Genomic DNA, 13,767 nt, shown 5'->3' with positions numbered 1-13,767 from the left:
TGGTGCTGACGTTCACCTCCAGGAGGTCACAGTGCCCCAGGGCCTCACCAGAGGGCGGGGCCGTGGCTGTTACCGCAGCAGAAACTGCTTGCCCTAACCCCTCCCACTCAAAGACCCCACGTGAAGCCTCAGGGCTGCTTCCCTCCCCGAAAGACCTCGCAGGGCCAAGCCTTGGCCCGTGAAGTTCTCTCCACCTGGAGTATCTTCCTCTTCTTGTCTGAGGGGTCAACTCCTCTCTGTCCTTCAAGAGCCAGGTCAAATGTCCCCTTTTGACTTCTGTGATCCTCCCCAAAGCTGGTCAGGCTCCTGAATGGCATTAGCCTCATGCTCCCCAAAGGCCTCTCAGGGCTCAGGTGAGGGACATGCAGTTCTTGCTCGCGGTTCACTCTGGGCCTCTTACCCCCATGACAGCACATTTCCCTCTGGGCCGTGAGCTCCGTGGGGCACGCGCCAGGTTTGTGCTGTCCTCCGCCTCAGTCAGGTGCCCTCCACGCCTGGCACCCATGGCCTCCGAATGAATGGGCGAGGAGAGGAGCCCTTGCTGCCGGCCCCCTTGGGGCTGGGTCCGAGCGGGGCTGCGGGCGGCTCTGTGAATGGTCGCCCTGTCTGAGCTGCGTGCTGCGCCCCGCTCCCGGGCCATGCAGTCATGTCTTGTATGGGGCTTAGGTAATAGGGTGGCGGGTGGTGGAGCGGGGACCCCAGCAAGGCCTGCCTGGCCCGGCGGCAGGATGAGCCGACTTTTCCAGGCTCTGCAGAGCGTCGATTCCTCCCACCGTCTGGCCCAGCTGCCAACGCAAACATGGGGTCTCTTCTCTTCAGGGCTCTGGCTGTTGTGACTGGAAGCATACAGTGCTCCCTTCAACTGGTCTACGAGGGGTTCACCCTTTGTGCCCCTCCCTGCCCCCCGGCCTGGGACACCACAGAAGGGCAGTTGAGGCTGATGACCCAGTTCCCTCGGGAGCTCCACAAAGCCCCTGGACCCCTGCAGTGCAAAGATCGGGCCTTGTGCTTCCCAGAGCTCTCCTTCGCCCACCTCCTCACCTGACAGGTGGGGGACCTGAGACCAGAAAGGAAAAGGAAAGGGGGGCCGCTGAAGGATGCTGTGCACCTCAGTTTTTCCCCACTTTCTGGCCTGTGCGTTGAGTGTGGAAGCAGGAACTCTAGACACACAGAGCTGTTAGAGACCATCAAGGCTTATCCTGCCAGTGGGGGAACGGAGGCTCAGAGGAGAAAAGGGCCTTACCTAAGCCCCGTTGCTGGAGGGCTGCAGGGCTGGGGCGGGGATGGTCATGAGGATGATGATGATGATGATGGTGTTGATAGGAGCCAACAGTTCTGCTTGCCCTGTGCCAGGCTGTGTCCTAAGTGCTTTATGTTTATCAACTCATTTAATTCTTCTAATAGCCTCAGGATATAGGAATTTATTAGTATCCTCATTTGACAGTTAAGGAAACTGAGGCACAAGGAGGGAGGTTAAGCTATTGGCTGAAGGTCACACAGTTAATCTGGAGTGGAATCTGGATTTGCTCCCCACTGGCCTGACCTCTGAGCCAAGGCTTCCATCAGTTGCCTCTATCTCCTGCCCAACCCCCTTCCCAGCTTAGTTCTGGTCCTCTCTGACCTCAGGATCCTCCTCTGTTGAGTGGGGATAAGAATCTCTGCCCTTTTCACCTCGTGAGGCTGCTTGGAAGAGCCAGGGAGCTCTTGCGAAGGGAAAGCATCTTGCAACTATGAAGGCTGTGGACTTTTGTCTCATTGGCATGTGCCGGTGAAGCTGTTTTTCAGGGTGCTCGGCCATCAACAGATCTCCTGGGAGCTCTTTACACAGTACTTATCCCCCAGAGCCACCTAGGAGCAGGTTCCACTTTCCAGGCATGGGACTCTCCCACCAGCCCAATGTGTGATTGTCCCCCCGACAGAGGTGCAGAGAGAGCCGAAGGGGAACCGAGGAGGACGGAGCCATCCAGAGCACCGGGAAGCACCAGTTCCTGGTGGGAGGAGCTTTGAGTTGGGAGGGTCGACTCACAGGTAGGCCCTGAGGTGGTGGCATTGGACTAGCAGGCAGGTGGTTGGTTCGATCAGGAGCACAGGTGTGTTGTATGGGGGGGAGGAGTATTGATTTGAGGACTCAGAGAGATGCCTGGTGGTAGAGTCTTTCCCTATAAGCACTGGTGTCTAGTGAGCCAGGACAGGCACAGGCGCTGCGGAGGGAACAGGGACAGCACACGTGCCGTGACACGCAGGAAAGAACCACAGGCTGGGTGTACCTACTGTCGGGCCTTTTAATCACTTCCAATCCTGAGAATTTTGCTGGATGAAATGAAATGTCTCATTGATCCCGTGGGGTTTCAAGCCTGTGGAGCAGCCACTGTACTGTTCTCCCCAAGCATGTGAACGTGGTCCTTGAATTTTTGTCAGTAGAGGCAAGTTCCAAACATTTAATTGGCAGAGGAAAGTGCTGGTCAGCTGGTGTTACGGGAGGCAGGAGCCGCAGGGGGTGTGGACCCAGAAGAGAAAGCGGGACAAGACGGTAGCGGCTTTCGCCAGCTCGGTGCTGCCCTAGGAACTTGGTACAATCAGGAGACCCATGAGGCAGGCTGATGGGGAAACTGAGGTGGCCAAAGTAGCTTCCATTGCATCATGTTTGGGAATCTGGGTCTGGAAGATTCTCTGAGAGATTTGAGACACAACACACGCCCCCACCTGTAAGACTGGAAGCCCTTGGTGCCCACCTGGGGGGTTGCTGGGTCAGTGAAGTCATCCAAAGCAGGTAGACAGCCCAACACACAGGGAGCAGCTCTGACTCACGCCCCGGCCTTCGGTCCGCCTGTCCCTCTGCACACCCAGGAGTGGTTTATGGGGACTCGCGGCCGACAGGGCCCATGGAGCCAGAACTCCGTGGGCTGCGCCAGCCCAGGCGACCCACGGCAGCTTCACTCCCCACGCGTTCCTTTTGTGTTGTGGAGCATTGTTTTCTGCCACGTTTCCCACACGTTCCATTAGTCCCGCCGAGGTCGAAATGCATAGGCTGTGAGTTCTTATCCTCTGTGGGCAGAAAGGCAAGCTTTTCTCCATTTTTTAAATTTTAGGGATCCCCTTTTCTGTGGCCCAAGGATATACCTGATTGCTTTAAAGGGATGGACCCGGCCCTTTGGCCAAAGCACCTCTAAGAGGAAGTGAGGAGAGGAAAGTGCTGGCTGCCTGTGAGGTGACCCCAGGAGTTCACCCATTTGCCCTGTGTGCTCCCTGCCTCAGTTTCCCTTCTAGAGAAGAGATTTCCTCAAAATGCTCTGAGTTTCATCTTGTTGGTGCCACTTCATGGCTTGGGGTTGACCGTGACCTCTTTCCAGGTCGCAGTCCCTCCCTGCCCGCGGTCGCCCCCTCGTCACTGCCCAGTGGTGCCCACCCCCAGCCCCTCAGCCTCCTGTTAGCCTCCCTGCGGACCACCCGCCCACCTCCGCTGTCAGCATTTTGGAACATCTGTCCTGTGGGTCACCACGCGCTCGCCCTTTGTCACCATCTTAATGGATTGTCCAAACCCAGGGAGCAGGTTCTAGTCGAAGCCAAAGAAACTGAGTTTCAGAGAGGCGCAGACAGCTGTCCGAGGTCCCCCAGCCCTCGATAGCCAGGTGGGGACTCACACCCAGACCCTCAGGTCCTGCCTGCTCCCCTCTTGCAAATGGTCAAGAAAAACTCCCAGCTTTTGCCTATTGTTCATCCCTTCCCCCATCGCCCAACCCCCGTTTCCAACTTTGGGGCAAAACTCAACTAACCAAATCAGCCAAAAAGGAAAACAAGTCTCTTGGCTAAACCTCCCTGCTCTGTTCCTTCCAGAGACCTGGGATTCTTTTTTTGGCAAGTCTTCAGGAGGTGGGGGCCCAGCAAGGGAGGAGGGTTCTCACTTCCACTCTTTGTGGCCAACTCCGGGGAGCAGGAGAGCATTTCTGAGGCCGCTGCTGCAGCCCCCTCCCCTTCCCCAGGCAGGGCCGAGGGGGGCCTGGGCGCTTGTCAATGCATCTTAGCAATAGGAATGTGCCCTCTGACCCCGCCTTCGCCTCCCCGTGAGTTTCAGAGAAGGTTCTTTTTTTCCAAACTGCTGCCCCTCGGCCTTCTGGAAACAAATGGAGCTTGATTCAGTCTGTGTGTGGCTTGAAAAGCCGCTGTTTGGGGGGCTTACTTTAAGAAAAGAAGTCTTCGGAACCCCTGCAACGTTCGAAGGACTTTTATTTTTGATTGGGAGGATCCAACTGGTGCTAGGAATGCGCGGTGGTGAGAGGAAAAGAGATCTGGTCCATCTGCGGAGAAAGGGGCCCTCGGCTGGGCCGCCCACCTGATAGCCCCAGATTGGGTTTCTCACCGACTTTTCATTATATTCCAAGTCTGTAGCAAACGGGGCTCCCTTGGGGACTAGAGGGCCCTGGTGACTTAGAAGGTCAGAGGCTACATTTTCTAGGACATGCCGAAGACTTGGAAGGCGCTGGATCGAAAAGTCAGAGCAAGCAAGATCTGGCTTTTCCTGGCCCCAGCCAGATGAGACGGCTTTTTCAGCAGGCCCGGCTTGCCTCAGCCTCCCTTGCCTTCCCAGCCAGGTGCGCCTGTCCCGGGGCCTGCCTCGCAGCATGCTGCTCCTGGAGGGCTCCACCAGCTACCTGGGCTATGGCCGAGTGATGGGGCCTCAGCGAAGGAGGCCCTCTCCTTTGGGCATCATTCTCCCCATTTTCATAATGAGCATCTGGGACCTGACCATCTTTTCTCTAGATCGAGGCTCAGCAATGTTTTCTGTAATGGCCTGGATAGTGAATATTTTAGGTTTTGCTGTGTCTGTGCTCCTCAACTCTGCCATTGGAACACGACATCAATCAGACAGTATGTAACAAATGAGTGTGGCTGTGTTCCAATAAAACTTTGTTTACAGAACAGACAGCGGGATGGATTTGGCCCATGGTGGGCCGTGTTAGCCAACCTCTAGTATAGATCTGTGTGGAAAGGTCCTTGGGATGGCCACATTATGAGTCCAAGAGGAGAGCATGGCTGTGTAAAAGATGGCGGACGGTCAAGGTGAACTGTTGAATGGTGAGCTTTGGGGCCAGGCAGGCCTGGCTTCTAGTCCAATCTCTGAAACATGACTGCTGTGTGACCTTGGGCCAGTCACTTCCTCTCTCTGGGCCCCTGTTCTCTCCTTTGTAAAATGCAGACAATGATGGTATCTACTCTACCAGGTTGGTTTTTGGGATGAAAATTTAGCACTGCCTGATGCATCATGGTGAGCCCTCAACAAACACCAGTCATTTTTATTTGTAGTAGAACGTCAACATTTCCTAACCAGCCCCGTGGGTCCATGGAGAGAGCAAGAGGGAGAAGATTTCTGTTTCTTAGCTGAGGTTTGAATCCCATCTCTGAGACTAAATTGTTGGGTGGCTATAGGTAAAACACTTCACCTCTTCTGAGCATCATACTCTTTGATCTCTAGAGTGGGGCGAATTATACCTAACCCTCAGCATCACTGTGCATGGAGGGGATAAAAGGAGGAGCTCCCTCCTCTTCCACATGCAGCCCCGGTTGTTAAGGTGGATGCCCAGGTGGTCAGCTCAGCACCCGCAGAGCCCAGGCAGAATGCGTCCTCTTTTGCATCATTTGCCTGTTATTCTTCCTCGTCTTGATTAATGGCATAGCTACCTGCCCAGTGGTTCAGTCAAACCTGGGAGTTGTCCTGAGTTCTTCTCCCATCTACCCACATCCCACCTGTGCTAGTTGTGGGCAAATATGATTGCTGTGACTGCTTCCCCATCCTGCTGCTCCTCCCATCGGTAGGTCCTATGGCTCACTTTAGCCAATAGAATTTGGCGGAAGTGACTCTGGGCGGGGGCGGCGCTGCGGAGGGGGCAGAGCTTAGGCTTCAAGAAGCACAGCCTCCTGTGCTGCCCTGAGCACCCACAGAAGAAAGCCCAGGCCATGCAGCTGCAAAGACAGGCCACCTGCTGGGGACCGAGATGCCCCAGACAACAGCCAGCCCCTAAGCCTCAGGCACACGGGTGAAACCCTCAGGGACTTTCCGACCCGGGCCAGCTCCCAGCTGAATGCAGCCCTGTGAGTGGGTTCTTGTGACACCGTGTGGAGCCGACGCAAACCATCCCCATAGAGGCTGTCTGAACTTCTGACCTGCAGAATCATGAGAAATAAAAGGATTGCTGTTGTAAGCCACTGAGGTTTGGGTGGTTTGTTGCACACAATGGGCAACTGGAACACTGCCTACCAGCACATCTTGCCAAAGGCCCCTCCGTCATGTCCCTGGAGACTGTCCTTCTCCCCAAGTCCTGGACACCTTCATTTGTCACTGGCATTATGGCATCAGCCTCCTTGGTCTCCCAGATGCCATCATGGTGCCTTATAAACTCTTCTTCTTAGGATCAAAGTGCTTTTAAAGCAGATCTCAGACCTTTTTAATCTCCCCAACAACCCCCATGCACTTGGCACAGAAGCCACATGACCACAGCCCATGAGCCCCTCAGGCCCCAGCCTCTGGGTAGCTCTCTGACCTCAGCCTTCACCCCATCTACTCTGTTGCAGCGACACTGGCCTTCCTTCTGTTTCTTGGGAACACTCAGCATTTCCTCACCGCAGGGCCTTCGACCCAGCTTTTCCTCTGCTGGATCACATTGCCCTCAGACTGTCTCCTTCTTGTCACTTAGGTCTCTATTCAAGGCTTTCCTGGCCTCCCTAAGGTGCTTTCTGTCCTCACTGCCACAGTCACTACCATCTGCTTCTTTTATTTTCTTTGTAGCACTGGAGGGCCTTTTTATAAACTCCTACATTACCCTCCTGAGCCCCTTCGGAAATATCCATCTCCATCAAAGACCAGGATGCCTAGTTGTCCTCAGACCTGCCTAACAAGTGAGAAAGAGCTTTGCTTTTTCATTGAAACAGGTAAACAACCTGCCCCTTACGAACCCCTGGGTGTGTTCCGGGCCTCTCTGAGCACATTCTGTCCCCCTGGGGCCTGATTCACTCTTCGCAGGTACCCAGCAAGGGAGGTCTAATATTGTCCCCATTTCACAAACTTGGAAACTGAGGATCAGAGAGGGAAGTGGTTTGCCTGAGGCTGCAGAGCAAATTAGAAGCAAAACTGGGATGAGCCGGGGTTTGTGGGACCCACGCGTGGACACTGACCACTGCACTGCCCGCTTCCTTGCTGCTGCCCGCTGACCCGCATGTCCAGCCTCTGTAGAGCACGAATTGGAATGACCGAGTCAGGGGCATTCTAGGGAGAAGACGACCTCGCCTCCTGTTCATTCCCCTGCAATCTGCCCTCTGCCCTCTGCCAGACTTTTTCTCTGTCACCTTTTGCCTGAGAGCTATTTTCCCCACCTCCTTTCTCCAAAGCTGAGTACAAGATTCCACAGTTTTCCTCAGATTCCCACATCACCATCGTTTATAGCAAAACTGAGATCTAGACTCTTATTTCAAAATGGATGTTTTTGAGGAGGGCGAGTCTGCCCATGGTCTCTCCATCTGCTGCCCGCGCAGTGGAACCTGGACGTTTGCAGTGTCCAGAGGACCTGCCATGAGCCTGGAAAGCCTGTCCAGCTCATCACGCTGGTGGCAGAGCAGGTCCTCTGCAGGGAGACTGGACTCCTTCTGAACCCCAGCCTGCTGCTCACCGGCTGAGTCCACACATGGCCACTCTCTGACTCGAGGCCACTGCTGGCTGAGTGATGTGTGTCTGACGCGTGACCTCTGTCCAGCTAAGTGACTGCTCACAGACCCTTTCCCTCTCTGAACCTCAGGCTCTCAGTGGGCACAAACACAGAGCACAGAGCACCTGCCACAGGACCACAGAGAGGATGTGATGACAGCCAAGCATGTGCCTGGTGTGTTGTAGCACTTGGTTAACACCTGTGGTGACCCATGCTCATGAGCCAGCCACCGTGCCAGGCTGTGACACAACCCTGTGTCCCTCTTTAGCAAAAGAAATGAATGAGATAAATCGAGAGGGTGAATGTGGTTGTTTTCATTTTATAGGTATGGAGAAATGGGTCTAGATAAGAGAGGTGATTTGCCCAAGGTCAAGTATAAGTGAGGAAGAAAATAAGATTTGAACCCAGGGCTTGTCCTCTCTGATGTTCCAGGAATCTCTTATGCCCCGCTCCTTTTAGTTGTAGACATTTAATGAGCACCTACTATGTGCACAGGCTTTGCCAGATGCTGGGAGCATGATCCTTGCTCAGAGAGGTGAAGGGTGACTTTCATGCACACTAGTCCTTTGCCTTCATGAGCCTCTTCCAACTATAACAAGCATAAAAATTGTATTTCAAGAATGCATTGTTTTCCAGGCTGGATTATATTCATATTTTAGTATCCCAGGCTGAGGAAGCAGCATGTGCAAAGGCCCTGGGGCAGAACCAGAGGGCACAAGGGGACACAGAAAGTGGAGGCCAGGATGGGGAGGTCTCAGGGTAGAAGCAGGAGAACTTCACTATCTCACCCCACCTATCCCTTCCCCCAAAGATGTGTCCACAACCTAATCCCTAGAACCTGTGATTATGAACTTATTTGATCAAAGACTGTTCGTAGATGTAATTAAGGATTTTGAGGTGAAATCATTCTAGGTTATCCAGGTGAGGCCTAAATCCAGTGACAAATGTCTTTATAAGAGGCTCATAGAGAAGAAACAGGCAGAGAAGAGGAGAAGCCATGTGCAGATGGAGGGAGAGACTGGAGGGATGCTGCTCTGAGCCCATAACACCTGGAGCCACCAGAAGCTGGAAGAGGCAGCAAGCATCCTCCGCCGGAGCCCTGGTGGGGAACGCTGTCCTGCCGACACCCTGATTTCAGATTTCTGGCCTCCAGAACTATGAGAGAATCAATTTGTGCTATTGCAAGCCACCCATTTTGTGGTAATGTGTGTGGCAGCCACGAGCCGCTAATATAGGGTCTCACACAGCAGGAGCGGGTCATCCAGGCCACACGTGCATGATGGCTTGGCAGTCTAAGGTGCTAGAAACATCCCACGCAGAGGAGGTGTGCAACTTGAGCCGGAGGGCCCTCCTGAGCAGAAGCCCAGAGAGGTGTGTGCTCAGCCCAGGCCCCCAGCCCATGGTGGCAGTTGGGCGACTAGGACTGGCGGCCGCAGGATCTGCAGTCAGTGCTCTCTTCACGTGGCCTCTGCTGTGTTTACAGCCTCTTTGCAGCTGCACCGCATGGCTAGGGACCCACTTATTTATGCAGACACCTCGTGTCCTGGCCCTTGACCTCCATCAGGATGGCTCCTGGGTGGGGATGAAATGGGATGGGCCACCTAGTGCCAAAGCAGCCCCTGGCCAGCTGCCCAGGACCCTTAAGCAGGGTCATCAGTCCCCTACTGTCCTGCTTTAGGTGGCATCTCTCAGAGCGCAGACAAGTCCAAGAAGCTGGTGTGGACATGAGGATTGAGATTCAGCCTGGTTGTCATGGTTTGGCTCAAGGGTTTCAAACGGGGACACTGGGTAAGGGCAAAGGCCTGTGATGTCGGGATCTCTGGTTGGGGACCCAGATGGAAGGAAAGATGGAGCTGGCAGGTTTAGATCCAGCCTTTATATCACTTTCTACATGTGTGATCTTGGGAATATGCCTTAGTTTTCCATCCGTAAAATAGGGATGACCTTGGAGGGCTATGGTAAGGAGGGGGAGTGACATGTGTAAAGGTGTCTGCAAGTCACCTGGCCTGAGGGCCATCCCCAACAAATAGAAGCTGTCACCATTATTGCTACAATTATAACCACTCTCATTCCATCACTATACTCATCTATTATTTTGCTGCAGGTCTATCCTGCTCTGTCTTTCTGTGGAAGAGCAGAAAAGAACTTGGTATCAAGACATCTGGGTATTAACTCTAGTTGAGTTCTCAGTTTGCTGTGTGGTCTTGGGCACATGAATCACCTTTTCTGAATTTTTCCTTTAACCTTTTTATTTTACAAGTATAGACTCAAGAGAAGTTGCAAAAATAATTGTCCCATGTCACCATTCTCCTAGTTTTCCCCAATGGTGACATCTTGCACAAATATAGCACAACTTCCAAATCAGGGGACTGGCATTGGTACAATATCATTAACTAGACCACAGGACCTTACTGAGTTTTCAGCAGGTTGCCCATGAACTTGTATGCATGTGGCTCTGTGCAACTTGATGCCATGTGTAGATGCCCTCGACTACCCCCACAATCACACCACAGAACTGCTCCATCGCCATTGAGGAGCACCTGTGCCACCCCTTGATAGCTGGGCCCATCCCCTACTATGTCCCCACCCCCAGGCAACCACTATTCTGTTCTCCAACCCTATAGTTTTGCTCTTTCAAGAATGCTATATAAATTGCCCTCTCTGAGCTTTTGATTCCCACTTGAGAAAGTGTTCTCAAATATTCCTTTTCAAAAATGTCACCATCCTCTGTGAGGATGTAGGATGCCATCAACTGTGCTTTCTTCTCGGTCTACAGAATAAAGGAATATAAGGCAGATGAGGGAACTGAGGCCCAACACAGGAACCGGACTGGCCTCAAGCTACATGGCTGGTGGGCCCCTGAGCCCAGCTTGCTCCAGTGAGTTGGGCCCCAAGGATTACCTTGGTCCAGTCAGAACATAAACAGACAGCCTGACCAGGTGACCAAACAACTGGTTGACCTCCCACCCACCTAGTTCCATGGGTGGCATCTGGCTTCTGGGTTCTCCCAGGCATGGCGTGTGGGTTCCTCCCTGCTCAGGACAGTTGTCCCAGATGCACACACCCCTGGGCCCCCAGCTGCATCATTGGAAAAACTGACACCCTGGTGTCAATTTGGAGAAAGCCTGCAGGTAGGCCAGGCCCCCGCCCAGGTGAGCCGGGGCCACCAGCTCCGCGCACAGACAGGCCCCTCAGAGTCGGGCACCGGGCAAGGGCTCAGACACGAATGTCAATAAACGCCACTGCCGGAGAGCTGACCCACGCCCTTGCTGGAATTAAGAGCTTATTCATAACTCTCTCCCGCCACCAAAATACACTTTGCACAGGACTAAAGTAAATAGTGCCGTTTAACCTGACCTCCTTAGGGCTCATGGTCCTGCCCAGGCCCTGCCACTCAGAGGGAAAACTTGGCACCTTTCCCCCCAGACCACTTGGACCACCCCCAAAGTCTCCCCCTTAGAGAAATAATCAGATCATCTTCACAGTCCAACGAGGGGAGAAGGGAGTGGGGGCGGGTGGTGATGGATGGGGTTGGAGAGGAGGTGACAGCCTACTATTGATTGAGGGCACGTTGCGGAATCTGGATCCTATTCCAAGAGCAGTGGGAAGCCATGGAAAGGGTTTTAAGTGGGGGGATGATGTGAAATGATTTATGTTTTTGAAAATATTACTCTGACCGCCGTGTGGAGAATTGACTGTCGAGGGCAGGAATGAAAGTTGGGAGGCTACCGGAGATACTCAAGTGAGAGGTGGCAGTGGCGGGGCAGGGTGGGAGCTGAGAAGGTGGAGGGAGGTGGTCAGACCCAAGATGGATTCCAACGGGACAAGGAGATGGCCAGAGGGGGTGGAGGGGCCACCTCTTGCTAGAGGAAAATGAGAGACGAAGCCTTTTGTGGAGGGGACAGGGGGGACAGGTAAAATCAAGCCACAGTGCTGCGTGAGTGTGTTGAATCTGAGATGGTTAGGAATCTTCCAGGTGGAATTTAACAGGCTACCAGCTACTCATATGTGGGCTCTGTCCTGGGATGGGGATTGAGTATCTCCACCCAAAGATGATATTTAGTCCCATGAGCAGAGGAGTTGGACCTAGGTTGTAAAACCAAAGTTAGCAACTCCAGGACCCCCAAGTCAGATAAGAGGGACACCTGGCTTAGGGGACCCATGACAGGGTGCCTCAAGAAGGGGAGGAGGATTCAAGAGAGAGGGAGATGTCTGTGGGACCTGGTACCTTTGAGGAGTCTAAAGGGCTGAGGCCCAGAAAGACCCGGTGGAACTGAACAACATGGAAAACATTGGCCGTCCCTCACTGGAGTGTGTTCAGAATGATCGGTCGGGCAGGAAGACCACTGGGACAGCCACAATAACCAAAGAGCCCCGTAACGGGCTTCCAGGTCTGTGAAAAATTTATACACGAAGAAGGAGGTATGGCCATCAGCAGATAAGTGGGCGGACCATCTATAAAAGAATGCTAGTGGAGATTATTCCTCACTAAAAAGCAATGAGCTATCAAACCATGAAAAGACAAGGAAGCTCTCTCAACGTTATTGCAAAGTGAAAGAAGCCAATCTGAAAAGGCTACATGTCATATGCTTCCAATGTTATGATGTTCTGAAAAAGTCAAAACTGTGGAGACAGTAAGAAGACCAGGGTTGGGAAGAAAGGAGAGATGAATAGGCAGAGAACAGAGGGTTTTGGGGCAGTGGAAGTATTCTGTATGATAACATAATGATGGATACATGTCATTCATTGTACATCTGTCCCCCAAAGTAGAATATTCAACACCCAAGCAGAACCTTAAGGTAAACAATGGCCTTTGGTAGATAATGATGTGTCAGTGTAGGTTCATCGATTATAAAAATGTCCCACTTTGGTGGGGGATATTGGTAGCGGGTGAGGCTATGCATGTTTGAAGGCAGGAGGTATATGGGAAATCTCTGTACTTTCCTCTATGTTTTGTTGTGAACCTAAACTGCTCTAAATATAAAATCTTAAAAAAAAGAACAATAAGAAGAGAATCAAGATGGTGACAGAGTGAGTGGTAGTTGCACTGACCTCCTCCCAGAACCAATCTGGAATTTCAACTAAAGTGTGAAGAAATCACCTGGAACAAACAACTGAACACTAGCGAAGAAGAGCCTTATAACTTTGGACAGACAGAAGAATTGGCTTCAGCATAACCTAACTGATAAGGAGTGCAGTAGAGACTCGAGAAGGCGGGCAGGGCGCCCATGGGTTGCAGTACTAGAAGGATACTGAAATGGCTAGTTGGATCCCCCTGAGAAGAGCAGGGTCTAAACCATAAGTGGGGATCTCCAGTCTACAGCACCAGAGCCCAAAAAGTACACAGATAACAGCCAGCTGCAAAAAGTGGCAGGGTTGTTCTCTGCCAGAGACAGGCGGCTGGAGATATGAAGAGCTGTTTAAAGGGCCAAAGTATAAATTTTTATTCGCAGTCACTTACCCTGGTCTCCAGCAAGGGTGGGAGCAGAGTGGGCTAGAGATGCCTGAGGAGAGACTGGGGAAGGACGCTTTTGAGAGAGAACTGAGAGAGTAGCTGATGGGATCCCGGTGCTGACTCATCCCCCAGACGGGAGCAGCCATCTTGCTCAGGCAGACCACTCCCCTGAGTGGCGACTGCAAGAGAGGACCAAATAGCCCCACCCCCAGGAGGGACTCTGCCCTGCGCTATAGTGTCTCTAAGCTGACCTGCTGAGTGCAGAGTGACTAGATTAATAGCTGAAAGAGACTGCCACAGAGAGTAGATTCCTAGAATTCTCAAATAGACTGCCTAAGGTCAGACAAGGTCAACATCTGGCATCATCAGAGGCAGATACAGAAAGAAAATAACTGTCTCCTACCATAGAAGTTCACACCACAAAGTCAGGAAATCAAGACAGATCAATTTAAGAAGCAGAAGCAAAAAAGAAGAGTCTCACAAATAATGGGAAGACAAAGAAACACCCCCCAGTTGAAGGGAAAGGAGGAATCCCCAGAAAGAGAGCTAAATGAAATAGAGGTAAGTGAACTATCAGATATTGAGATAAAAACCATGGTTCTCAGGAAGCTCAATGAG

At 52.5% G+C, this 13,767-nt stretch overlaps 1 protein-coding gene across 1 annotated transcript in view; it reads left to right on the top strand.

The window, feature by feature from the left end:
• The window catches only part of MN1 (MN1 proto-oncogene, transcriptional regulator), a 301,983-nt gene that overhangs the window by 217,926 nt on the left and 70,290 nt on the right, over nucleotides 1-13,767 (top strand). The window lies entirely within an intron of this gene.

The sequence above is a fragment of the Pteronotus mesoamericanus genome, unplaced genomic scaffold, assembly GCF_021234165.1.
Source record: "Pteronotus mesoamericanus isolate MK-2021 breed Mesoamerican mustached bat unplaced genomic scaffold, CSHL_Meso_final scaffold_507, whole genome shotgun sequence".
NCBI classification, from domain to species: domain Eukaryota; kingdom Metazoa; phylum Chordata; class Mammalia; order Chiroptera; family Mormoopidae; genus Pteronotus; species Pteronotus mesoamericanus.
This window is presented reverse-complemented; position numbering and strand designations above follow the sequence as displayed.